Raw genomic sequence first — 27,113 nt, 5'->3', positions numbered from 1 at the left:
TATTTAGTTCCCTATTGAACCGTAATTGCACTTAACAGCAGGAGTTATTCTCATAAATCTTTCTCTGTACCAATATTAATAGCTACTTTTTTTTCCAAAAATGCCTACGCTAGCATGCCTACTCTGCCCCAGGCTCCACTTCCTCGTCTCCATACCTTTTAAATCCGCCACAGCCCAGCAATGCGTGTAAGTCTGGTTTGTCTGTACTCCACTCCGCCCCCCCCCTCCCTCACCCCAACCAAAAGGGTAGGCATTCTGTTAGCTTAAGACTTTCCTTGGATACCTGAAACATTACTTTTGCTCTTGAAGAACATCCTTAGCCTCTACGCACAACATGGGATTTATTCACAAAATGCCGGAGTAACTCAGCAGGTCAAGCAGCATCTCAGGAGAGAAGGAATGGGTGACGTTTCGGGTCGAGACCCTTCTCTTCAGACTGACGCACAACATTGGTAGCACTCAGCGAGATCGGAGGCAATTACTTCCAAGGACCTGTACATATTTAATTACAATTGGGAAAATCCAACAAAATTGGTCTTGAACAAAGCCATTTCCAATCCACCGTGTTGGAGTCTCAATGATTTATTTCTGTAGTCAGAATCGTGAAGTTCATTGGAAGTTGTCTCTCCTTCAACGGATAACGTTGAAAACAGAATGTAACTGGAAGATGGTCACTAATAGCGGGTGCCAATTTAGAAATGATTGAATATTTGCTTTGGGAAAATTTACATGCTGGGAAAGGTTACAAAGTTTAACAAACATGCCAGATATTCTGGCTGATGTTCATTGTTCTATTCTGAGATGAATAGGGCAGCAATTGAACGTACTGTATATATTATAGCAAGTGATGAATCTCCCTGAGAATGACAGGAACAGGATGCAAAGGCTGTTGGAGCTTCCTGCAGCCGTTTCCTCTGCAGGAGATGTGACTCGCTCTGCTCTAGTTGTCCATGCTAAACGAGGACCGAGACACTTCCTATATCAGTGTTCTGTCAGTCGAATTATAAACCATCAGGCACTCTTCCCATCTTCCTTCCTCTTCAGTTCTATCAAAGCAACAGACTGGATTTTTTTTTTTTCATTCATTTACCTTTCATTGCACAGACTGGTCCCTTAGGGGTTTGCTTTCACCTTTGTTGATGGAAAACTTCATCCTGCAACAGAAAATGATCTTGACGGAGGCAATTTGCGGAGCTTAGTGGAAATGAACAAAGATTAAAGGTTCACGATGAATGGATTTTTATCACAACTGTACCCTTCAGTATACCTTGGGAGTGTGCTGCTTGCAGAAGTATAGTCCATTCGGAAAATAGCAAGCCTGAGCACATTTAAGAAATAGAAAGTGATTCCTACTGAGCCCATTTAGCATGCTTTTGGCTGTAGTTATGTCATGGAATCCATCGGATGCAGTCACAGATTAGAAAATAATTTTTAACAAGGTGCCAAGCAGATCAGTTACTTGTTACGAGAGTGTACATATCACAGCCAAACTTAAAAGACATTAAATATTTCCTATGTGGGATCAAATTTCGGCATGTGATATCCACTGTAATGATCGCTTTTGCCACTCTGTGTTATTTCAATTTCTGAATGCAACATCTTCCACTTAATTTGGCATTGAATACAAGAGTCAGGGGCATTGAGTAGAAGAGTCAGGAAGTCACGTTGCAGCTCTGTAAGACTTTGATTAGGCCGCAGATAGACGCAAAAAGCTGGAGTAACTCAGCAGGTCAGACATCATCCCTGGAGAAAAGGAGTAGGTGACGTTTCGGGTCAAGACCCTTCCTCATTTGGAGAATTGTGCGCAGTTCTACTCACCCGATTACAGGAAGCCTTTGGAGAGGGTGGAGATAAGATTTACCAGAATACTGCCTGGTTAGGCGGTGTTAGCTCCAAGGAGAAGTTGTAGAAACTTGGATTGTTTTCTCTGGAATGCAAAATGTTGAGGGGAGACCTGGCAAAGGTGTATAAAATTATGAGATTACATGACAGGGTAGAATGGCAGAACCTTTTTCTTCGGGTGGAAAGTGTGGTTTTAAAGTGAGAGGGACAAAGTTTAATGGAGAGGTGCTGCGCATTTTTCTTAGGGTGGAAAGTGTGGTTTTGTTGTTGTTGTTGTTGTTGTTCGTCCTTCGGGTTCATAGATGACCATGACTTCTCTTTCAGTTGGAGGATTGGTGACTGTGGGTCCGGAAGTGACTGGTGAGGCCAATCCGGGCCCGGAAGGCACGCCCACACGTAGGACACAAGTGGATGGGTGCTGCAGTGGAAGTGGAGGTAGCCTGGGCCTTGCGCGCGGTGCGTTTCCTCTGGGCCTCTGCAGTGCGTCTGTTCTCTGCTGCACGGGCTCCTGTGGTGAGCTTGCTACGCCAGGTTGGATGGTCCAGAGCAAGAGACTCCCAAGTGTGGTTTTAAGGTGAGAGGGACAAAGTTTAAAGGAGAGGTGCTGGGTATTTCTCTTACACCAAGGGTGGTAGGGATTTTGGAATGCAATGCCGGGGGTGGTGGTGGAGGCTCATATGATAGAGGCATTTAAGAGGATTAGGGTAGATGCATGGATCTGCTGGGGGAGAATGGAGGGATATGGACTGTACACAGGCAGGTGTGATTTGTTTATCTTGGCATCATGTTTGGCACAGACATTGTGGGCCAAAGAGCCTGTTCCTGTGCTGTACTTTTCTATGTTCTGTGGTCAATATTTCACCCCAAATGACTATTATTTTTGCATACTTTGCAGTATTTATATTCCATACAAGCCCCCCATCCCGCTCCTTAAAGCTAAACATCCCCACCCCGCTCCTTAAATAATGTCACCACTCCCCATGGTAGTAAGTTCCACATTCACAACAAAGGTTTAGATTATTAACCAAGTGTATGTTTCTTTATGAAACTGAGTTCATTTTAGTAGCTTGGTTGAATTTCACGCAGCCAACCAAAGGATCCAAATTCAAGAAGAAACAAGGAACTGCAGAAGCTGGTTAACAAAAAAAGACACAGAGTGCTGGAGTAGCTCAGCGGGTCAGGCAACATCTCTGGAGAACATGGATAGGGAACATTTCGAGTTGGCAAGTCTGAGGCTGAAGAAGGATTCCGACCCAAAACGTCTCCGATCCACAAACTCCTGAGATGCTGCCTGATCTGCTGAGCTACCCCAGCACTCTGTATCTTAGTAACGATCAGGTTATTTATTCAGTGCAGTACTCATTAAAATAAAGAAAATGGTCATGAACAACATCAAATTACCAATCCACTTTCAAAATATGTTCAATTTGCTCATCTCTGCTCTCAAAGCCAATATTTATTCAAATCTGTATTCATTTGAAGTAATTAGCAACAAATATTTTCATTAGTCAATCCAAAAACGTATTTGCAATCCATAGCTGAAACTGATATGATTCCTTCAACCAACTGAATTTTGACTTATCAGATTATCAGATATCAATTGAATTGCTGAGAGCACTGATAAACTATGCCATAATATGACCTGGGTAGTCCAAGCTTAAAAGATATGTGAACAGGTACATTTATTAAGAAAGATGTAGAGGGATATGGGGCAAATATGTGCAGATTATGAGAGGAGTAGATCGGGTAAATGCACAGAGTCTTTTGGCCAGAGTAGGGGAAAGGAGAACCAGAGGACACAGGTTCAAGGTGAGTGGGGAATGATTTAATAGGAACCTGAGGGGTAACCTTTTTACACAAAGGGTGGTGGGCATATGGAATAAGCTGCTTGAGGAGGTAGTTGAGCTAGGTACTGTTGCAACGTTTAAGATACATTTAGACAGATGCATGGAAAGAATAGGTTTAGAGGACTATGGACCAAACACAGGCAGGTGGGACAAGTGTAGATGGGCCATGTTGGTCGGCTTGGGCAATTTGGGCCTAAGGGCTTCTATGCATGGTGTATGACACTATAACACAGTTTGATTTAAACTATTTATCATCATAAAATCTAGTGTCATTTATAAGAGTAAATAAGATCTACCCTTCTCACCACTAATTTAACTGTAGCTCTGATACTAAAACAGCTTAATGTATACTCTAACCTAGGCAGTGAAGAAAGCTAATGGCATGTTGGCCTTCATAGCAAAATGATTTGAGTAGAGGATCAAGGAGGTCCTATGCAGTTGTACAGGGCACTGGTGAGACTGCCCCTGGAGTATTGTGTGTAGTTTTGGTCTAATTTGAGGAAGGACATTCTTGCTATTGAGGGAGTGCAGTGTAGATTCACCAGGTTAATTCCCGGGATGGCAGGACTGACATATGATGAAAGAATGGATTGACTGGGCTTATATTCAATGGAATTTAGAAGGATGAGAAGGGTTCTTTTAAAAACATATAACATTCTTAAGGGATTGGACAGGCTAGATGCAGGAAAAATGTTCCCCGTGTTGGGGGAAGTACAGAACCAGGGGTCACAGTTGAAGAATAAGGGGTAGGCCATTTAGGGCTGAGATGAGGAAACATATTTTCAGCCAGAGAGTTGTGAATCTGTGGAATTCTCTACCACAGAAGGCAGCGGAGGCCAATTCACTGGATGTACATATATTCAAGAGAGAGTTAGATATAACTCTTAGGGCTAACGGAATCAAGAGATAGGGGGAGAAAGCAGGAACGGGGTACTGATTCTGGATGATCAGCCATGATCATATTGGATGGTGTACTGGGGCGGCACGGTGGCGCAACGGTAGAGTTGCTGCTTTACAGCGAATGCAGCGCCGGAGACTCAGGTTCGATCCTGACTATGGGTGCTGTACTGTAAGGAGTTTGTACGTTCTCCCCGTGACCTGCATGGGTTTTCTCCAAGATCTTCGGTTTCCTCCCACATTCCAAAGACGTACAGGTATGTAGGTTAATTGGCTGGGTAAATGTAAAAATTGTCCCTAGTGTGTGTAGGATAGCGTAAATGTGCGGGGATCGCTGGGCGGCGCGGACTTGGTGGGCCGAAAAGGCCTGTTTCCGCGCTGTATCTGAAATATGAAATATGAAAGGGTCGAATGGCCTACTCCAGCTCCAATTGTCTATGTTTCTATGCCTATGTTACCTGTAGGGAAAGGAAACCTAACCAATGTTATGAGAACGGGGCACAAGACAAGAGACAGCATCATTCAGGGGGATGCAGGAACAGAGTAGATAGAAAACCAGGGCAGTGCCATCAGAGAAATCAGGAGTATCTTGGATTGTACATTAAATACCATAACTCATCAGAATCAGAATCAGAATCAGAATCAGAATCAGAATCAGAATCAGAATCAGAATCAGAATAACCTTTATTTTCATCAAAAAAAACAAGTCTTTTGGACAAGATTTTGTCGCCCACAGTCCAACAATAAGAGCAATAAAAATAAGCAATTACACACAATCATAAACCAACACAAAACAAAAAGAAAAAAAAAGAAAAAGAAAACGAGAAACATCCATCACAGTGAGTCTCCTCCAGTCACCTCCTCACTGTGATGGAAGGCCAGAATGTCTTTTCCCTTCCCCTGCCGTCTTCTCCCGCGGCCAGGCTGCTGAAGTTGCCACGTTCCAGGCCGCGCCAGACGGTGAAAAGTCTGCAGCGGGCCGACCCAAGCCCCGTGATCCGGGGCGGGCGAAGACGCTGCCGCTGCACGTCGGGACTGTCGTGGCTCCCGACATTGAAGCCTCCGCCGGGCAGAGAAAATCCCGCGGCCTATTCCATGGGCTGTAAACAAAGAACCATATTGGAATCAAGAACCAAGGACTAAATTTGTAAACCACCTCTTAAATCTTTATGCGTACCTTGCAAATGTGCTTTGAAATTTTGAAGCGGGGGGAATTTGATACCGTGGAAAGGGTATTATGTCTGCTTTTGTCATCAATAACCTGATATGATGGATATCTGACAATACCTCTGCTCCAATGCAAAAGTTTGCAAACTCATTGTATTAGTCTCATAGCAACTAATTTTGTTCTGTAGCAAAGCAGACGGCAAGGGTAAACAAAGAGTCCACGTACAACTTTGGACCTCATTAGACATGTTAGGTTGTAGGTTGGATGAAGTATGCAGTGTTGTAGTGCAATCCAGAGGAGACATTCTGCAGTCTATGCATCCAATGGGATAATCATTGTGGAGTCTATAATTCCAAATTTCTAAGGGTAATGGGGATACAGCAACTAAGCATCCCAACAGCATTGTCATATATTCATGTGCAACATGGCCTGGGTGGATGTAATACTTGTTTTAAATTTACTGCAATCTCGACAGTAAGGCCACTACTTATTGCCATCCCCCTAATATTTGGCTTTGCAGTCTCAGGTCCAATTTGGGTTCTCCAAAAGAATTGTGAAATCAATTCCTGCCACCAGGTTAACACTTCAATCAGACACCTCCTCTCCAGGGAGAGAGATTTGAACAATCTAACGACTCAGGAGAAGAAGTCTCATCTTTGACAAAGCACTCCCTAAAGAGCTTTCCCTTGGCAGAATCTGCACTGAGGCAAAACAAAGGCGACTGCTACATTGATGTCCGCGTTTCAATCCAGTTTATATGAAGCATTATCACTGCATCGGAGAATTATTCAAAATGCTTTGCAAAGTTCATGCACAAATCTCGTTCCATTCTGCCCAACTCTGCACTTCCAACTGAGTTTTCAAAGAATAAATTCAACTATTGAGCCAATATCGCCAATGAAGATATATGGAGGCTGTTGAAATGTTGCAGACAGGGGAACTGTGATCAATTTGAAAGAAAATTCAGGTAACTAGACATATTGATACCAAAATTCTGGGACACAAGAATGACAGCAGGTTAACCCTTCGGTGTCTTTAACATGCCATATATTAACTATAAAAAGTAACGTGATTAAGCTGTGTACCATGGAATAGTATGATGCCTGTCCTGTTGGACTTGGTGCATAATCATCTACTAAATATAATATGGCCACAGCTTTTGTTATTGGTATTGGTTTACTATTATCACGTGCATCAAGTTATAGTGAAAAGCGTTTGTTTGCGTGCTATCAGATCATATTATTCAGTACATGATTAAAATCAAGCCATGTATAAATGCAACAGGAAAAGAAAAAAACCCAAAGTGCAGATTATACATGTGCAGGAAAAAAACTGCAGGTGCTGGTTTACATCGAAGACAGACACAAGAAGCTGGAGTAACTCAGTGGGTCAGGCAGCATCTCTGGAGAAAAGGAATAGGTGGCGTTTCAGGTCGAGACTCTTCTTCAGACTCCACTGCAGATTATACAGTGGAATATAGATTTTGAAGAGTGAAATGATTGTATTGGATGATAGTAAAACATTTCCTGGGACCAGCATGCAAAGAGTCACCACACTCTGGCCTTGTAATTTTGAATAGAATTAGATTCATAGTGTCATAGAGTGATACAGTGTGGAAACAGGCCCTTCGGCCCAACGTGCTCACACCAGCCAACATGTCCCAGCTACACTAATCTCACTTGACAGCGTTTGATCCATATTCCTCCAAACCTGTCCTATCCATGTACCTGTATAACTGTTTCTTAAACGTTGGGATAGTCCCAGCCTCAACTACCCACTCTGGCAGCTTGTTCCAAAGACTCACCACCATTTGTGTGAAAAAGTTACCCCTCAGATTCCTATTAAATATTTTCCCCTTCACCTTGAACCTTGGTCCTCTGGTCCTCGATTCCCCTACTCTGGGCAATAGATTCTGTGCATCTATCCGATTTATTCCTCTCATACTTTTATACACCTCTATAAGATCTTCTGATAGAGGTGTATTACTTCTGCAATAATGACAATATGGAAGGAAAAAGAAAGAAACTGGAGTCATACAGCTTTTTATAAACCCAGAACAGTCCAAAAGAGTTAACAACCAACCAAGTAACTTTCAAAGTAGAGTCACTGTTGTAAGGAACTTGTCAGCCAATTTCCAAACAATGAGATGATAGGTTTTTTTAAGATACCATCTCCCTTGCTCTGGTAGCAGTGTTTTTGGATAATCTTAAATGGAAACAAGATGGGGAAGGACAAACATGATATTGTAAACTACTTACAGTGCCCTCCATAATGTTTGGGACAAAGACCCATCATTTATTTATTTGCCTCTGTACTCCACAATTTGAGATTTGTAATAGAAAAAAATCACATGTGGTTAAAGTGCACATTGTCAGATTTTATGAAAGGCCATTTTTATACGTTTTGGTTTCGCCATGTAGAAATTAGGCAGTGTTTATACATAGTCCCCCCATTTCAGGGCACCATAATGTTTGGGACACATGGCTTCACAGGCATTCGTAATTGCTCAGGTGTGTTTAATTGTCTCCTTAAAGCAGGTATAAGAGAGCTCTCAGCACCTAGTCTTTCCTCCAGTCTTTCCATCACCTTCAGAAACTTTTATAGCTGTTTATCAACATGAGGACCAAAGTTGAGCCAATAAAAGTTAAAGAACTTTGGAAGGCGACTCCGGACTGTCAAAGCAGCCACAGCCAGACATAAAAACAGCTTTTTTTTCCAAGAGTGATAGTTCTACTCAATAAGCAAAGTCTGTAGTCTCTTTTTTGCTCAGGTTTATTTTCACCCACATGTTTAGACCGTAATGGTGTATCCTTATTGTTTTGATGTGTTATGCTTTATTCTTAATTGTTAACTGTATGTTTGTGTTGTCATTGGTGAGCGGAGCACCAAGGCACATTCCTTGTATATGCATACTTGGCCAATAAACTTATTCATCCATTCATTCATTCATTCATTCATTCATTCATTCATTCATTCAGAAGCCATTATGAAACCGAGAAACAAGAATAAAACTGTTAGAGACATCGGCCAACCCTTAGGCTCTCCAAAATCAACTGTTTGGAACATCATTAAGAAGAAAGAGAACACTGGTGAGCTTACTAATCGCAAAGGGACTGGCAGGCCAAGGAAGACCTCCACAGCTGATGACAGAAGAATTCTCTCTAAAATAAATAAAAATCCCAAAACACCTGTCCGACAGATCAGAAACACTCTTCAGGAGTCAGGTGTGAATTTGTCAATGACCACTGTCCGCAGAAGACTTCATGAACAGAAATACAGAGGCTACACTGCAAGATGCAAACCACTGATTAGCTGCAAAAATAGGATGGCCAGGTTACACTTTGCCAAGAAGTACTTAAAAGAGCAACCACAGTTCTGGAAAAAAAGGTCTTGTGGACAGATGAGACGAAGATTAACTTATATCAGAGTGATGGCAAGAGCAAAGTATGGAAGAGAAGGAGCTGCCCCAAAGCATATCACTTCACCTGTGAAACACGATGGTGGGGGTGTTATGGCCTGGGCATATATGGCTGCTGAAGGTACTAGCTGGAGGTATTATCTTGATGGATGATACAACTGCTGATGGTAGTAGCATAATGAATTCTGAAGTCTATAGACACATCCTATCTGCTCAAGTTCAAACAAATGCCTCACAACTCATTGGCCGGCGGTTCATTCTACAGCAAGACAATGATCCCAAACATACTGCTAAACCAACAAAGGAGATTTCCAAAGCTAAAAAATGGTAAATTCTTGAGTGGCCAAATCAATCACCCGATCTGAACCCAGCTTGCCTTTTACATGCTGAAGAGAAAACTGAAGGGGACTAGCCCCCAAAATAAGCATAAGCTAAAGATGGCTGCAATACAGGCCTGGCAGAGCATCACCAGAGAAGGCACCCAGCAACTGGTGATGTCCATGAATCGCAGACTTCAAGCAGTCATTGTGTGCAAAGGATAAGCAACAAAATACTAAACATGACTACTTTCATTTACATGACATTGCTGTGTCCCAAACATCATTGTGCCCTGAAATGGGGGGGACTATGTATAAACCCTGCTGTAATTTCTACATGGTGAAACCAAAATGTATTAAAATGGCCTTTATTAAAATCTGACAATGTGCACTTTAACCACATGTGATTTTTTTTCTATTGCAAATCTCAAATTGTGGAATACAGAGGCAAATAAATAAATGATGGGCACTGTACATGTGTAAAGTACTCATTAAGATTGAAATCTGGCTTATGTTTTCTGTCAGCGTATTCTGACTATATTAGGTTTCTGGAGGCAGCTTTTGAATGGCTGTCCAAAACATTTTTGAACTGGATGCCAAAACTGATTTTTAAGATAAAAGATCCTTTCTTTCTCTCCCCTTATTTTTGTCTTGTGGTTTTGAAGGAGTCATTATTAATCTTGTTCATGAACTTTCAGCACTCTCTAGGCCATGTTTTATCTCGGCTGCTGTTTGACATTAGTTTTAAAAGAGCATAAACTGGGCCAAACATTATCCTAAAACGTCAGAGCAAGCACAATTGACTCTGGTTCTTTCTCCAATTTCTTAAGTTGGTGTAATGTTATTCCTCACTCTTTTGGCAGAGGAAACAATTTCTCCTTTCACCCTGTCAACAGTTTTCCCTGCCACCCCAAAATCATTTGAATCGTGTTAATGTCATCATTAGTGTCCAAATAGGCAGCACAATGGCATAGTGGGTGGATGTGCCGTCTCACAGCGCCGCAGACCCGGGTTCGATCCTGACCTCGGTTGCAGTCTGTTCTCCCTGTGACTGCGTGGATTTCCGCAAGGGTCGTCTGGTTTTCTCCCAATTCCCAAAGGCATGTGGGTTTGTAGATTGATTGGACTTTGTAAATTGCCCTTAGTGTGTAAGGATTGGATGTGAAAGTGGGATTGCAGAGAACAAGTGGCGCAGCGGTAGAGTCGCTGCCTTACAGCGCCAGAGACCTGGGTTTGATCCTGACTACGGTCTGTACGGAGTTTGTACGTTCCCTCTCTGACCACTTGGGTTTTTTTCCAGGAGCTCTGGTTTCCTCCCACATTCCAAAGATGTACAGGTTTATAGGCTAATTGGTTTTGATAAAGATTGTAAATTGGCCCTAGTGTGTAGGATAGTGCTAGTGTGTGGTGATCGCTGGTCAGTGTGGACTCATGGGCTGAAAGGCCTGTTTCTGCACTGTATCTCTAAACTAAACTAAATTAAACTAAACTAAACAAGTGTGAAGGGGTGTAAGAAAATAACTGCAGATGCTGGTACAAATCGAAGGTATTTATTCACAAAATGCTGGAGTAACTCAGCAGGTCAGGCAGCATCTCAGGAGAGAAGGAATGGGTGATCGATCGATGGTCAGTGAGAACCGAAGGGCCTGTTTCGATACCATCTCTAAACTAAACTAAACTATACCAAAATGCAGCTTTAATTTCTGTTCAACTGAGAACTGTACTGATTTTTATGATCTCTCCAATTAATGCAGCACCCTTTTGCTTTAAAGAAAAAAAAATCCATCCTTTCATTCCTGCCTCCTTCCACTCCCTGCCCCCAACCAAACCATAAGCACTGGGAGCAGAACAATTGAGTCATTGCTGCACTCAGAGATGATAGTCACCCTCCTCTCACAACATGCAGTCACCATATTATTCAGGTGGATACAGTTGTCAACAAAATAGAACTGGCCCCTCATCTTTTGAACTGCAGCCGGGAATATGTCAATATGGGTGAGTAATTGTAAAACAGCAAGTAGCCAACAGCTACAGAAAGATCAGGCAGGCTATCCATATGGATACTATTGACCTGCAGCTATTGACCACAGGTCCAGGGCTTGGGCAATTTGTACAAAGTTCAAACAAGGTGTCAGGAATCCGTTTGACACTAAACTGTGACAAACACATTTTACTTGCTGCAACTTATACAAGCGATCGTTTCAACCTCATTCTGGCATCATCCATCACATCCAGGAGACCAACAATGCTGTGCAAACTCTAAAACAAATCACCGCATTAAAGTTATTTAAAAGCTAAAAGGAATGGCAAGGGAAAGTGAATGTATTCACCGCTTGACTCACCCACTGGTATTTTATTGTCGATCTCTTCAACGTATAAAACAAAGCTTTTCACTGTACCTTGGTGCATGTGACAATAATAAACGCAAACCTAAGCAGGGTAACAAAGCAGGAACAAATTAGGAACAAACATATAATTTTATGTAGGAAATTGCCATTCGTAACAAAAACCCAAGCAACTAATGGGTCATAATTTACGGATGAATACTCATCCAGACATGCCTTCTAGCTTAGATCATGGTTGTAACATTTTCAGCAGATTAATAGACAGGTAAGTAATATAGACTTGTATTGCACCATTATTAACGTTGGGTCAATCAACCAGAACAATTAAAATACGACACGGCTGGATATGCACAACACTCAGCAGAAGATTCACACTATGCAGAGAAACAAAGAACTGCAGATGCTGGTTTATATCAAAGATAGACACAAAGTGCTGGCACAATTCAGCCGGTCAGGCAGCATCTCTAGAGAAAAAGGACGGGTGACGTTTCGTGTCAGAACCCTTCTTCAGCCTCTTTTATAAAAAGAATTTGAAGGCAGAGTGAAAGTTAGTGGTGAAGTTAATAATGACCATGAGTTTAGATTAGATTAGTTTAGTTTAGTTTAGAGATATAGCACGAAAACAGGCCCTTCGGCCCACCGAGTCCGTGCCGACCAGCGATCACCCTGTACACTAGCACTATCTTATACACTAGGAACAATTTGTAATTTTACCAAAGCCAATTAACCTACAAAGTTTTCATCTTTGGAGTGTGGGAGAAAACCGGAGCGCCTGGAGAAAACCCACACGGTCATGGGGAGAATGTATAAACACCGTAAAGACACCACCCAAGGTCAGGATCGAACCGGGGCCTCTGGTGCTGTGAGGCAGCCACTTTACCGCTGTGCCACAGTGCCGCTGCAGGTGCAGGAATTAGCCCCGATGCAGCCGTCAATGCTGCACCATGCATGATGCATAGAGCTTTGCAGAATAGGAGACTGCCAATTTTCACATTTTGCCTGCGCAGGTTCTTTGAAAGAGCTGTCCAATTAGTCTTGCTCTTTACTGCAATGCAACATTGCTTTCCAAGTATCCAACCAATTCCCCTATGAAAATTTATGTTCATTCAGTCTGCTTCCACCAGGCAGTGCATTCCAGATCATAACATCACGTAGCCTGTACAGATTCCCCCTCATTTACCCTCTGGTGCTTTTGTCAATTAGCTTAAATCTGTCTCCTCTGTTTATTGACCTTTCTGCCAAGACTTACATCAAAACATGCAATACCCATTATGAAATAGAAAAGAGGTAGCAATAAACAATGCTCAGATAATGCAGATATACAACCTGGCTCTGAACTTATAATGCTGACATCACAAACAACATAAATGCTTGCTTGCACTGGACAAAGTTCAACGCTTAGAAGACATGAAAAATATTGTAGTTTGACTTGAGAAATTCCCATGTGCTTTTTGTTTAAATTGAGCTTTGCGAGGTTACAGGGAAGAATTCAAAGTCAATTCTTTTGTATATTCAAAATACCAGAACCCATATGTTTGTGGAGAACATGTTGGGACTGGATATTCAATTATATGCGAATGTAGGCCTGCGTATTTACATACGTGTTTACATGTAAACACACATTAATTTCCACACTTATGAAAATTAGATAACAACCCTAATAATTAACATAATTTATTATCACATTAAGCATAATGCTATCACAAATACAAATAATAATTTATCACAATTATACCATTAGAAAACCAGTAATGTGATTCAATTTTCACGTGCAAAAATGTACAGGTTTAGACCATTATCATCTAATAACATATTCAGGTTAAACATTTTGATAATTTTTAAATTATTTTTTTTGTATTTAGTTGTGTCTGATCCAACACCAACACACCGGGGACACTTGGCCTCAGCTTTAATGTTAAGTAAAAGTTTAAAGGTACTTTACAAATTGGCAAAAAAGTCAACTGGACCCGAACAGAAGATTTAGCACAGGTGGGTGATTGGGTTGTGGGAAGTGCGGGTCTGAGGAACATTTTCTGAAGGAGAGCAAATTGATGAGAGATTTGGGGATTTATTGGTAACATTACAGATATACATATTTTCTATTTAATCCATGGAGGAACAGGAAGTTAGAGTAAGTCAGTGATGACAAAATAATGAGTGAAGAAGGCAGTGTTAGAAGATAGGCACAAAATGCTGGAGTAACTCAGCGGGACAGGCAGCATCTCTGGAGAGAAGGAATGGGTGACGTTTTGGGTCGAGACCCTTCTGGGTCTGAAATTATGTATATCTGTAATGTTACCACTGAGTTACTCCAGCATTTTGTGTCTATCTTCGGTGTAAACCAGCATCTTCAGTTCCTTCCTACACAGACTTAGTGCTAGATCGGATAGATAAGGCAGAACATTGGTCAAGAATAATTGATATTAATAGAGGAACCATCATCTAGTTTACAATGCTGAGCCAGGCCAGTCATATGTGGATAATGTACAATTGTAAAAGTGCCGTAGTTTAGTTTTCTTTAGTTTAGAAATATAACGTGGAATTTCTGTATTCCATACGCAGGTCCTTCGGGTCTTTCATGTCCGAAGGCCCATCAGGTCTGTCCCGACCAGAGATCACTAGTTCAACCCTACTCTCTAGGGACAACTTGCAGAAGTCAATTAACTTACAAACATGCACGTCTTTGGAATGTTGAAAGAAACCGGAGCACCTGGTGAAAACCCACGCGGTCACATGGAGAACGTACAAACCCCATACAGACAACACCCATAGTCAGGATCGAACCCGAGTTCCTGGTGCTGTGAGGCAGCAACTCTACCGCTGTGCCACTGGTGTTACACTGGATAAATATGGCAGAATTTTGGTCAAGGATAATTGATGTGGACATATAAACCATTGTCTGATTTACAAGGTCGAGTTGGGCCAGGCACACATGGAGGATGTATGATTGCAAAAGTGTCACGGGCATTTGTTGGATTATTTTATGTTACGAGTTACATAAAGGTAGAGGAGTCTTGTGGATAGATAGGATGTGGAACTTGAAAGTCACCTGCAAATCGGACAATGCAAGTGTGTTTGGGTTAATTCAGTTAAGAGAGTCAAGAGACAAGAGTGTTTAATTGTCATTTGTACCAGCAACGGAACAATAAAAGTCTGACTTGCAAATATAGACACAAAAAGCTGGAGTAACTCAGCGGGACAGGCAGCATCTCTAGAGAGAAGGAATGGGTGACATTTCGGGTCGAGACCCTTCTTCTCACTTGCTGCAGCTTAACAGGCTAATAGGGTGGGGGTGGGGTGGGGATGGGGGAAGTAATATCAGTGGCCATGAAGAACAGTGTATGGCAGTGTATGTAAGAAGGTAGTGTCAAGTTTCTCAATTTTCCTTTTCGCTTGAGGCAGTCACAATTCGTCTAATCCAAACACCATAGAAGGTAATTTAGCTCAAAACTGCAAGTGCACAAGCTTTTGAGTCAGTGCTTGTAATCTTTCCTGCCTTCCGTAATGTGAATCTGATGGGATAGCAAATTTCAACTTATTTTTTACAACTTTAAAATCGTATTTAAAGATTTTTTAAGGGAATAGTTTTGCGATAAACCAAACCAATAGCCGTGCTTCTTAATATCTACTCTCCTGCCATAAAAAAACTTGAGGGGAAATATTAAATTTAATCACACGCAACACTGCTACACTGTACAAATTAGCTGCCATCTTTATTTATGGGTCTCTAAAAACTGCATTTGGGAAGCAAATTAAATTGTGTTAGATGCCGCTGAGTATTTTTGGAGCAGGCCATAGCATTTTAACATTGATTTCAGATTTCATTCTCATAAAATGAAGTCAGGTCTCTGTGTGCTTATTGGAGGTATTCAAACTGCATACAATAGTGCTTCTAAATTAACCGAACTCCATCCAACAACAGGGCAGTTCTCGAACATAAAAGGAAGCTTTGATCAATTCAGCAGTCAACAAACAAGAGGAGTGATGGCTACAAATGCTGGCACTTCACAAATAGAAGTCGCTGGCTAGGAAATGGTTCATTCCATGGAACATAAACTGGTAGGAACAGTTTCATTAAGCACCACTGCACGGCCGACATTCGCATTTAACAGGTTGGACATCATCTCATCTCTTTGGAAATCTAGAATGACTCACACACCAAGGGAAAACAACCCTTAGGGAACATTGCCTTCTCTTGCTACTTGCTATTTTCCAAAGCTGCACCATTGATGGTCTTATTTCAGAGATCGAGACCCTAAATCTCTACAATTTTCTCCCTAAATTCCCCTCCCTCTGCCTTGCTTTGTTCCTTTAAGATGCTCTTTAAAGTTCTTCCTTCAATTGGGTTTATGATCCACCACAGCATCTCCTAAAATAGCTCTAATCTGAGGAAGTTTGAAGTAGGGTCACGACACGAAATGTCACCCATTCCTTCTATCCAGAGCTGCTGCCTGACCCGTTGAGTTACTCCAGCGTTTTGTGTCTATCTTTGGCTCAAATCCAAATTTTGTTTCACAACGCTCTTTTGAGATAGTTTTTCCAATAATATTAAAGTGAATCAAAAATTTGTTCAAGAGGAAAATTATATGCAATAACGTGGGCTTGTCACAAACATTAGACAAAATGAAATAGGGAGAGGGCAAATTGGCAGGTTTCCCAACTTTCACATTTGCTTTGATGTACATTTTCACGGGCATCTCCTGTTGCAGTTTGATCGGCAATAGGAGGAAGTGTTTTAAATTGATGTAGGTGAAGCAAGACAGATGTTGCAATTCAGACGATCCTGCCGTGCAGATGCTGACTTCAAAGAGACCCGATGTAGCCGGGCACTAAAGATCAATCTCTGCAGATTGGAGGCTCTACAATCAGGTAACAATAAAATAAGATAGAACGAGCGACTTAAAATTATATAGTAGAAATAAAGAACTGCAGATACTGGTTATTACACAAAAGGACACAAAGTGCTTGGGTAACTCAGCGGATCAGGCAGCATCTCTGGAGAACATGAATTGGGGATGTTTCGGGTTGAGACCCTTCTTTGGACTAATTGTAGGGGGGCAGAAGAAAGCTTAAAAAGGGGAGAGGCAGGACAAAGCATGGAAGGTAACTACTTGCTTCCCTCTGCCCCTCCCACCTATTTCTCCCCCCCCCCCCTCCTGCCACTTTCCTCCCTCCGTCTTTACAATCAGCAACTCTTCAAACCTCTCTCACACCTTCCTTTCTTATTTCTGGCCTTTGTTCCAACCATCTGCCTGTGAAACTCTGCCTCCCCTATGTTAACCCATTGCCTGCCACACTTTGCCCTGCCTCTCCACTTTTCCCCCATCACAATCAGCCTGAAGAAGGGTCTTCACCCGAAACGTCACCTATCCATGTTTTCCAGAGATGCAGCCTGACAGTTTGTTACTCCAGCACTTTGTGTCCTTTGGTACACTTATATAATGCCTTTCATATCTCAGTCAGGTTTGACTCACACTGTATCCTTCATAGAATATCCATATTCACAGCAAGAGATAAATAACCTCATGTCTCATGTTCCAATGTTATGTCTCCAGCCCTGCGGATCACAATCCACATGTATGCACCCAAAAACGTATTTTAAATTTGATAAGTGTTCCTGACTCTCTAACGTTTGAGACCGTGTGTTCCAGATTTCTCTTGGCAAAAACAAAACCTCACCCCTCAGCCTTCCAGCAGTTAGTTTAAATCTAAGCTTCTGTTTTTTTTAAACTGTTCTGCTAATTGAAAAATGTTAACACATAGAACAGAACAGCACAGGAACAGCCCTTTCGGCCCACGATGTCTCTGTTGAACATGATGCCGAATTAAACTAATCATTTCTGCCTGCACAAGATCCATATCCCTCTATTCCCTGTATATCCATGTGCCTATTTAAAAGCCTCTTAGATGGTACTGTTGTTTCTGCTTCAAACATCACCCCTGGCAGTGCGTTCCAGGCACCCACCCACTCTCTGCGTGAATGAAATCTTGCCATTCACATCTCCTTTAAACGTAAAAGGAGACAAGATGCTGGAGTAACTCAGCGGGTCAGACTGCGCCTCTGGAGAACATGGAAAAGAAACGTTTTAGGTCAGGCCCATTCTTCAGACTGATACATTTGTCTGAAGAAGGGTCTGGACTTGAACTGCCACCTATTCCTTTTCTCCAGAAATGTTGCCTGACCCGCTGAATTACTCCAGCTTTTTGTGTCTATCTTTGGTGTAAACCAACATCTGTAGCTCCTTCCTGCACACAGATATATTGTATTGTTCCGTTTTCATTACATATTATAATTAAACACTCTTTACTCTTGATGGAAGGCTGCACCATTTGATTCCATGTCACAGAATACCCATGAAGCTGTTTCCACAAGGGAACAAAATCAAACTGCTGGAACAACTCCATGGGGCAGGCAGCATCTGTGGATGGAAATGGACAGATGACATTTTATATCTACAGATGCTTGCTGACCCATTGAGTTCCTCCAGCAGTTTGTGCTTTTGCTCATGATTCCAACATCTGCATTCGTTTGTGTCTCCATTCTACACAGGAGAGGGTCATTCCAGTCAGAACATTGAGCTCACATAATTTCCCGCACAAGTTTCGTATGTTTCGGGTCGGGACTCTTCTTTAAACTTTAGACTCCTTTAAACTTTCCCTTTCTGACCTCGAACCTATGTCTTCTAGTATTTGAAATTTCCACTCTGTTGAACTAGTTTAGAGATACAGTGTGAAAACAGGCCTTCAGACCACCGAGTCCACGCCGACCAGCGACCGCCCCGTACACTAGCACTGTCATACACACTAGGGACATTAAAAGAAAAATTCACAGAAGCGAATTAACCTACAAACCTGTACGTCTTTGGAGTGTGGGTGGAAACTGGAGCTCCCGGAGAAAACCCACGTGGTCACAGGGAGAATGTACAAAATCCATACAGGCAGCATCTGTGGTCAGGATCAAACTTGGGTTTCTGGTGCTGTAAGGCAGCAACTCTACCGCTGCACCACTGTGCCACCCAATTGAAAGCATTGCCTATGGTACAGAATAACTGCCCTCATTATCAATATCTAGGCAGGATCCCGAGACCGAGACCAACACAGCTTCAATCCCTTTAAAATGATAATCAGTATGATGAAGGGAGAAAAATGTTCCTCTCAACACCCTGTAATAACTCTCAGGATGAGGTAGACTGGAAGAGCTGAGACTATGCATATGCTTATTGCCTGATGCTCACGAGCATGCCAAAGTTGGTTACACACTTAAGCAGCGAGGAGGATTCTGCAGTTAAATCAGCTGTACAGCATGTTTTATTATATGTTTCAATTTCATTTCATTACACAGCAGGAGATTTCAATGAAGCATTTAACCCGCTAAAAAGAATTCTTGACACTGATTTAATAAAACACTAAAGAGATCTTCATATTTAAAACAATCACAGAGATAGATAATTATCAAGCATGAAGTGAAATGAGTGGATCAGCTTTGATTCGTACAGAGACATCCATTGTGATCAATTGGAGATTAACCAGCAGGATAGACCCTTTTGAATGTACAGTTCAGACCTTGACATCAGTCCCGGACATAGTGGGTACACAGTTAAGTGTAGTCCTCTACTCTGGCCACTCTAAATGTTCATTCCCTCAACTCTGGGCACCTCATGCACAATGTGTTTCACTGTGGGCAGCACTGTGGCACAGCAATAGAGTTTCTGCCTATAGCGTCAGAGACCCAGGTTCGATCCTGACTACAGGTGAGGTCTGTGTGGAGTTACCACGCACTCCCTGTGACTAGTGCTCCAGTTTCTTCCCACATTGCAAAGACTTGCAGGTTTGTAGGTTAATCGGCTTCTGTAAATCGTAAAACGTTCAGAGCTGAAATAAGGAGAAATTGCTTGAAATTGCTCACCACCTTCCAAGATGGTGAGGACGTGGAATGACCCAGTGAGACTCAGTCAATGCTTGCACTCAAATCCAAGGTTGACCTGGACATGATGATGAGATAGAAGAACACAGTGTCTTTGTTGAAGGTTGGAACAGGTTCAAGGAACGAAATGACCTACTCCTGCTCCAATTTCTTATGTTCTCGTTTCTTATCTTATTCATTGTTGACCTCACCAGTGATGTCCATGTCTTATAATAGAATAAAAGAAAATCTCTATCACTTTGTACTTGCACATCCAACTTTGCAGCATATATTTTTACTTCAACTGAATTGGGGCACTAATTGACATCAGAATACGGTAGCGCAGCGGTAGAGTTGCTGCTTTACAGCGAATGCAGCGCCGGAGACTCAGGTTCGATCCTGACTACGGGTGCTACACTGTAAGGAGTTTGTACGTTCTCCCCGTGACCTGTGTGGGTTTTCTCTGAGATCTTCGGTTTCCTCCCACACTCCAAAGACGTACAGGTATGTAGGTTAATTGGCTGGGTAAATGTAAAAATTGTCCCTAGTGGGTGTAGGATAGTGTTAATGTACGGGGATCACTGGGCGGCACGGACTTGGAGGGCCGAAAAGGCCTGTTTCCGGCTGTATATATATGATATGATATGATATGAATAGACTTATTCTAACTCCCACCACTCACTCTTGCATAAATCCCATATAAATTAACATCCATTGTTCAAATAAAAGGAAATTCTTAATGCTGGAAGAAGTTAAAAGGGTTCTTCCCATGACCAGGGTCAGTCGATGGTAATTTCATGGAGGGGGGCAGTTACCATCTTCACATTTTCCCAGTTACTGGTACCCCACCTCAATAGCTTGTTCAACCCTCCTAAAATCCCCCATTCGCTCAGGACCCAAATCCCACTTTACCAATTTTTTAATGGCATAGAGGCACAACTAGTAGAGCCACTGTCTCACAGCCTCAGTGACCTGGGTTAGTCCCTGACCTCCACTATCTGTGACCACGTGGGTTTCCTCTGGGTGCTCTAGATTCCCCCCCCCCCCCCCCCTATGTTCTAAAAATATGTTGACACAAGAAACGGCTGGATTCCTGAGCAAAGCACAAATTGCTGGAGGAACTCAACGGGTCAGGCAGCATCTGTGGAGGGAATGGGCAGACAAGATTTCAGGTCACGACTCTTCTTCAGACCTTTCTTTTTCAGCATTGTCTTTTGACATTCCTGATGGCTTTGCGAAGATTGTAGCAAGCTTTCTTGTACCACTCAAGAGTGTTTGACTTGCATGCAGTGGGTCTTAACCTTCACCTGAGAATAGACCTCACGGTTTATCCACGGTTCCTAGTTTTGGAACACTCGGATTGTCTCAAGTGTTCAAAGCAGGAAGTATGTTTTTTTAATTAAAAAAATAAAAAATTATATACAAAACAAAAACTGTGCCAAAAACTCATGATACATTCTTAGTGTCTATACATTCAATATTGTTTGATGACATACACGGTAGTGTTCGGACTCGTAATTACACAAAATACCTTTGCCACTCGTGTGGCCCCCTGGACTGATGTCTCTTCTTTTATTTGAGGGATGTCCCCAATGATACTCAGTCCCCTAATGCCCAGCAGTGGAAGGACCCTAGACTGTGGTCTGCCCCCACAGAACCTTGGGGTCGGCTGCACCAAGCTCCATTGTGTCTCTCAGCATGTACTCCTGCAGCCTGGACTGGGCCAGTTGACAACATCCACTTATGGACATCTCACTCTGCTGGGAGACCAACAAGTTTTGGGCAGGCCAAAGACCGTCTGTCGGTCTTCCAGCAGCACTTGATGTCCATCCCCAGCAAGTATCACATTAAGTGCAATGAAGCTCTGGATCATGAACACAACCAACATGCAGAGAATTTGTGGAAACATCTTATCGTGAGGTCAGTGAGTGTAAATGGCTTGGAAATATGAAGATATATGAAGACGGCAGGGGAAGGGAAAAGACATTGTGGCCTTCCATCACAGTGAGGAGGGGACTGGAGGAGACTCACTGTGATGGATGTTTCTTTTTTTTGTGTGTTGGTTGGGGTTGTGTAATTTGCTTGTTTTATTGCTTTTATTATCGGACTAAATTTCGTCCAAAAAACTTGTTTTTTGGATGACAAATAAAGATATCTTGAATCTTGAATCTTGAATCTTGATAGAATTCTGCAGATGAATAAAAGAATTCCTCAATAACCAGTTAAGAATCAATTGTAACTATTTGGTGATTAATTTATTAACTAGATGGACAAATAAAAAGAACAGCAAGACATCACAGTCTTAATGTGACTGAAACTGCTCTGGGAATCAGAAAACTAGAGGCAGGATTAAACAATAGGAATATCAAATTCCATGATATTCAATATTGACACTTGGTTAAGGGATGATCCTTTCAAGAGAGTCAAGAGTGTTTTATTGTCGTATGTCCCAGATAGAACAACGAAATTCTTACCTCTATCTTTCAACGGGACTCTTACCCTAAATCGTAGAGACTCCTACCATCTGGGACTACGTACACTTTAATAAAGCATCCTTAAAGCTTCCGCTTAAGTCTTAGAATTATCATGCTGTTTTAAATCACATTTTGGATTCCCAGATGTGCCTTAGAGAATATCCCAGAGAGCAAGAGTGGCTAGAGAATCTCTTTGAGTTTTAGCAATTACTTTTATCATATTCTCCTGGTACATTGACTCTCTAGATTGCTGATGTGCTGCTCAATGCCTTTTTTTTTCTCCGCGAGTTATAATTTACGTATGGGGCCCTGCAATAAAAAACGAATCAATAAAAAATAAAATGAGAATTCCATTGTCGGAAAAACAGAAAGAATTGCGAAATATTCAATGTCAGGTATGAAACATCGGAATAAAACAGAATAAGGATTGGTGCACATAAAATATGCATCTGCAATTCTCAAACATTGATTTAAACCGGAAAAAAATTCTGAGGAATATACCAATTTCAAAATAGGTTTGGTTTAATTTAGAGATACACCATGGAAAACAGGCCCTTCATCCCACTCAGTCCGCACCCACCATCGATCACCCCTTCACACTAGTTCTATGTTTTCCCATTTCACATCAGTTTCTTACACACGGGGGCCAATTAATCTACAAACCCGCACGTCTTTGGGATGTGGGAGGAAACCGGAGCATTCGGAGGAAACCCACGCGGTCTCAGGGAGGACATGCAACCCCCCCCACATGGACCGCACCCAAGGTGAGGATCAAACTCAGTTCTCTGATGCTGAGAGGCTGCAGCTCTACCAGCTCTACCTCTGTGCTGCTTTTTGTTAACCTATTTTTGTTTAATATTTATAAATTCAAAAAGATATGAGTGTTACTGGCAAGGCAGCATTTATTTCCCTGAACCACTGGAGTCCTTCCATCGAAGATACTTCCATCTTTCTCTTGGGTGATAAGTGCCAAGATCTAGATCCAGAGATGACGATAGAACAGTGTCTATTTGCTAGGGTCTCCTTCCAGTCAAATCTGGCCAGCTCCTGCCTCATGCCTCTGTAATCCCCTTTGCTGTAATACTGACACTTCCGATTTTCCCTTCTCCCTCTCAATTTGTAGATTAAAACTTATCATATTATGATCATTGCCTCCTAATGGCTCTTTTACCTTGAGTTCCCTTACCAAATCAGGTTCATTACACAACACTAAATCCAGAATTGCCTTCTCCCTGGTAGGCACCAGTACAAGCTGTTCTAAGAATCCATCTCGGACGCACTCCACAGACTTCTTCTAAAGAAGATAAGGGTCTCGACCCAAAATGTCATCTATTCCTTTTCTCCGGAGATGCTGTCTGATCTGCTGAATTACTCCAACTTTTTGTGTCTACGGTTTAAACCAGCATCTGCAGTTCCTTCCTACACACTACTTTCCATTGACTCAATTTACACCTTGCGCTGCCTCGCCAAGGCCACCAGCATAATTAAGGACAAGGCACACCCTGGCCGCTCCCTCTTCTCCTCTATTCCACCAGGCAAGAGGTACAGAAATGTGAAAATGCACACCTACAGATTCAGGGACAGTTTCTTCTCAGCTGTTATCAGGCAACTGAACCATCCCACCAACAACTAGAGAATAGTCCTATCTACCTCATTGGAGACCCTCAGATTATCTTTAATCAAACTTAACTGGACTTTATCTTACAGTAAATGTTATTCCCTTCGTCATTTATCTGTACACTTTGGATGGCTCGATTGTAATCATGTATTGTTGTTCCACTGACCGGTTAGCAGCAATAAATGTTTTTTCACTGTACCTCGGTACACGAGACAATAAACTAAACTAAACTAATCCATTCTCTCTCATCACCATCTCTGCCCTGTATTTCCCTGTCACCCAAGGATACTGAGGGCAACTTACAATAAGCAATGACCTCACCAACACGTCCTGTAAGGCCCTTCAAACCTTCTGACCTACAGCATATGGATCTGACAAAAACTACTTTTCATGATTTGAGAGATCAGAAACATATTCCAGATGTTATCAAAATCCTGCAAGCTCTCTTTCGAATATAAATTTGAAAACAAGGAAGATAGAGGAAGCCTTTTTGGAACAAATAAAGCATTGCACAGGTATGAACAAACTCAAGAACACATTGAAGCACTCCCCTTCAAATGCCCTCCCACCCTCCCCACCCACCCATCCTCCAAGTAAACTCCAGGTTGCAATGCCCAACAGACCCACCAACAAGACTCACTGGAGTTTAGACGGTTGAGAGGGGATCTCATTGAAACTTATCAAATAGTGAAAGGCCTGGCTAGAGTGGATGTGGCGAGGATGATTCCACTAGTGGGAGAGTCTATGACCAGAGGCCATAGCCTCAGAATAAAAGGGCATACCTTGAGAAAGGAGATGAGGGGGAATTTCATTATTCAGATGTCCTTGAATCTGTGGAATACATTGCCACAAAAAGTTCTGGAGGCCAAGTCCACATAGGTCTCTTTAAGACTGAGATTGATAGATTCTTGATTAGTACAGGTGTCAGTGGTTATAGGGAGAAGACAGGAGAATGGGTTTGAGAGGGAAAGCTAGATCAGCCATGATTGAATGCTGGAGTAGACATGATGGGCCGAATGTCCAAATTCTGCTCCTGTAATTATTATCTTATGAACTTATAAGCCAATGAGTGGACTTCTTTTCCACCTTGTATTCTACACTTCAAGAGAATCACAAGTCCTTTATGTTGTGCTGATGATAAATTGATCCCTTCATCAATTTTACAAAAGATAGCGGCTTTACATCTGTTATTATTACTTGGAAAATGCATTTACTTCCAATTGACATCCAGAGACTTTGCCTGGAAAGACAACAACATCAGCGTCAGAATCTGCACCTTGCTGTATTCAGGAACATAAATGGATATTTATGTTCTGATCCTCCCTGTGACAACTTCATGCATTATTTGAATCTTGTCAAAAGGTGTCAAGGTGATAAGGTTTTACAGCTTACCCACTGAATCCCCCGGGATAAAATTCAGTCAGTAATGTCCAAAGAGATGAGATACTGCCATTGTAGCTATTTGTGATGGAACTGCTGAAACATCAGTCTCTTATCCACAAATTGTGTGGTGGGGAATAGGCAGGCAAATGGACGGAGAGGCTTTGAAGTGTCTTTCAAAAATTGCACCACACTAGCAACAGAACAACAGAACAACGTTCTTGTTGGTGGAGATATTAAACTATTACAGTGGTGCAGCTGGAATAGCCACTGCCTCACAGCGCTGGAGACCCCGGTTCGATCCTGCCCTCTGCTGTTATCCGTGTGGAGTTTGAATGTTCTTCCTATGACCACGTGGGTTTCTTCCAGATGCTGTGGGTTTGTAAGTTAATTGCCCCTCTGTAAATTGCCCCCAGTGCGCAGGGAGTAGCTGAGAAAGTGGTACAACGTAGAACCAGTGTGATAGAGTAATAGGCGGTCAGCATGGCCTCGATGGGCTGAAGTGCCTGTTTCCCTGCCCTATCTCTAAACTAAACTCTAAACTCCAAAGACGTACAGGTATGTAGGTTAATTGGCTGGGTAAGTGTAAAAATTGTCCCTAGTGGGTGTAGGATAGTGTTAATGTACGGGGATCGTTGGGCGGCACGGACTTGGTGGGCCGAAAAGGCCTGTTTCCGGCTGTATATATATGATATGATATGATATGATGATAAAAAGAAAATCAAGGAAAACTGAGGATTAATGAATTACAATTAAGGAAAAAGAGAAAATGATGGAAGTTTACAGCAGAGCAGTCGACCTCCAAATTGAAAGATAGACGAGTCCTTCCAGACTTGTCCCTTCATCAGTAAATGTTGTGAACAACTTCAACCTTTGTACATGGCATTCATCGACCTCACTAAGGCCTTTGACTCGGTATCAAGGGAACTCTTATGGGACATCCTATCCACCTATGGATGTCCTGAAAAGTACATTCAAATCCTGAGACTCCTCCACGATGACATGCTTGCCATAGTCATGGCCAGCAACAGCAAGTGTGAGCCATTTCAAGTCAGATCAGGAGTGAAACAGGGATGCGTGATTACCCCAACACTGTTCACCATCTTCATTGCAACAACCATCCACATCGTCAAGGATGACCTACTCCCAGGGATCGAAATCATCTACAGAACAGATGGCAGACTTTTCAATCTTGCCCGTCTCAAGTCCAAGGCTGAAACATCTACGAGCTCCCTCATCGACTTCCAATACGCAGATACAACTGTGTTGCAGCTCTCTCAGAAAATCATCTGCAACAGATCCTGACTGCCTTCAACAGTGCATACACGAAACTTGGACTTACCATCAACTCCAAGAAGACTCAGGTTATCTACCAATCGTCACCAACTGAGACAAATCGGAAAGAACCGTCAATTCAACGGTGAAACAACCCTGGAAAATGTGGATCACTTTCTGTACCTTGGAAGTCACCTCTCCTCCAAAGTTGACCTTGATGATGAGATTCAACATCGTCTTAAGTGTGCTGGAACAGCTTTTGGATGTCTTCGAACAAGAGTCTTTCAAAATCGTGACATCCGAACAGACACCAAAATGTTAGTGTACAAAGCAGTGGTGATTCCAATGCTCCTGTATGCATGAGGAACCTGGACAACATATTGACGCCATCTGAAAACACTTGAAAAGTTCCATCAACGATGTTTTCGAAGCAGCTTAAATATCAGCTGGGAAGACAGAAGAGCCAACATCAGTGTGCGGAATGAAGCAAAACCATCAAGCATCGAAGCCTTCGTCATCAAGAACCAACTAAGATGAAGCGGTCATGTTGTTCAGATGGAAGACGAGCATCTACCAAAGCAAGCCTTCTACTCCCAGCTTAAAGAGGCGAACATAAAAGAGGCGAACAA

The sequence above is a fragment of the Rhinoraja longicauda genome, chromosome 22, assembly GCF_053455715.1.
Source record: "Rhinoraja longicauda isolate Sanriku21f chromosome 22, sRhiLon1.1, whole genome shotgun sequence".
Taxonomy (NCBI): Eukaryota; Metazoa; Chordata; class Chondrichthyes; order Rajiformes; family Arhynchobatidae; genus Rhinoraja; species Rhinoraja longicauda.
Note: the sequence above shows the minus strand (reverse complement) of the source record.